The sequence below is a fragment of the Panthera tigris genome, chromosome F3 (assembly GCF_018350195.1).
Source record: "Panthera tigris isolate Pti1 chromosome F3, P.tigris_Pti1_mat1.1, whole genome shotgun sequence".
Lineage (NCBI taxonomy): Eukaryota > Metazoa > Chordata > Mammalia > Carnivora > Felidae > Panthera > Panthera tigris.
In genome coordinates, this window is record NC_056678.1 from 65,278,847 (window position 1) to 65,280,890 (window position 2,044).

The following is a 2,044-nucleotide window of genomic DNA, read 5'->3' on the forward strand; positions in this document are numbered from 1 at the left end:
TTTTAAGACGTCCCCTGCCCCACTCTAGAAACACAGACACACTTTCTTAAACATAACGCCCATCCTCCCTGACCTTTCAAATACCCAGATGAAAACACCTGGACCAAACTTGGGCATCTACGGAACCAGAAGATTTTATAGTAGGGGTGCTGAAGGAAGATGGGCACATCCCATTCCCGAAAGGACTGCACAGGACAGACTTGGAAGTTTGGAGGCAGTGAAGACACGTGTTGCTCAGGGATAGAGGTCTCTTACGGGCAGGGTCAACATATTAAATGTTTCTTCTCACAGCTCTGCGTAGAGCATCCCTGACCTCCTTGGTCCTCGGACTGTAAACAACACGGTTCAACAACAGGGCTCAACAAAGGAGTGATGATGGTATAAGTCACTGAGAGAAGGTCTTTTTCTATTGAGTTCTCTGACTTGGGCTTGAGGTAGATGACGGAGGCGCAGCCGTAGTGGACGATGACCATCGTGAGGTGGGAGGTGCAGGTGGCAAAGGCCTTCTTCCGGCCCCGGGCGGAGGGGATCTTGAGGCTGGTGGAGACGAGGAGGACATAGGTGATGAAGATCAAGCCCACAGGGACCAGGATCACAGAGGAACTGACACCATAATTGTTGGTCTCAATGACAGTGGTGTCATTACAGGAGAGTTTTAGAACAGGGAGGATGTCACAGAAGAAATGTCCGACCACGCTGACAGGAGGGTAAGGTAAACATGGATGTCACCTGGACGGCCGCCACGGCCAGGCCAAGGCCGAAGGCTCCGCACATCAGCTGGACACACACCCTCGTGCTCATGACGACTGTGTACCTCGGGGTTGCAGATGGCCACACGGCGGTCATAGCCCATGACTGTGAGCAGAAATCAGTGGCTGCTGGCTAAGGCAACAAAGAACAGCCATCTGGGCGGCACAGCCTGCCGAGGAGATGGGCTGATTCTGGGCTAGGAGACCAGCCGGCATCCGTGGCCTGGTGACCAGTGTGTATGCAGCCTCTGAACTCACCAGCATGCTCAGGAATAAGTACACGGGTGTTATGGAGGTGACGGCTAATGCAGACGACCGTCACGATGATGGCATTGCCAGCTGGGGTTAATGTGTACAGGATGAGAAAGACCACGAACAGAGTGGGCTGATGCTCCTGGAATCTGGAGAATCCCAGGAAAACGAACTCGGTCACTTCTGTGACGTTCTTTCTCTGCATTCTTCAGTTCCAGCGTCCGAAAACCATGTGGGGCGGGGGGGGGGGGGTAGTCAGCACAGAGCTGGGATCAGAAAGGGTTGTAAGACCCGCACACACATGCACACGGTCTAATTTTTGGTCTATAACCAGGGTGCTGGCATAGGTCTTATGGCTGGTTTATCCCCTCCTTCCTTTTCAGTTCGTGATGTCTGATCTTCCCTTAAGCCTCCGGCCAAGGACTCAGCATTTGATGAGACCACCACATGGACCTTTTCAAAGTATCCTCGGGCATGCTATTTTTGTAGGGCACGGATGGGGGGCTTTTTCCTCCCCACCCCCTTTAATGTTTTATTTTTGAGAGAGAGCCTGAGTGGGGGAAGGGCAGAGAGAGAGAGAGGGGGACAGAGGATCTAAAGCAGGCTCTGCGCTGACAGCAGTGAGCCTGATGCGGGGCTCGAACTCAGCCGAAGTTGGACACTCAACTGACTGAGCCACCCAGGCGCCCAGCTTTTTCCTTTAATAACAGCCCACAGGGGCCCTGAGTCCGTGCTGCCCCAGCTTTGCCTGTGTGTCTTCCAGGGAGAGTATAAGCAGCTGGGACAAGAAAATGAGTGTCAGGGAGTCAGGCTCTTACTGAGATGGAGCCACTGCTGGGTAGCTGTCACTTAGGAAGAACGTGGGACAGGGTACAGGTTGCAGAATTAATCTCAGGGACAGGATCTTCAGGAGCACTTTAGCGGGTGTGAAGATGAGGTCTTCTGGGCTCAGCCCGAGGTGTTCGGTCAAACCGTTGGCAGATCGCTTTGTTGTAAAAGTGCTAACAGGGACTTGAGGGTTTAGGGGCAAGTAAACTAAAGGG

The 2,044-nt window shown here is 53.1% G+C and overlaps 1 pseudogene; it reads right to left on the reverse strand.

The window, feature by feature from the left end:
• Positions 1–271: 271 nt before the first annotated feature.
• LOC102953309 lies at positions 272–1,206 on the reverse strand (annotated as a pseudogene).
• Positions 1,207–2,044: the final 838 nt, after the last annotated feature.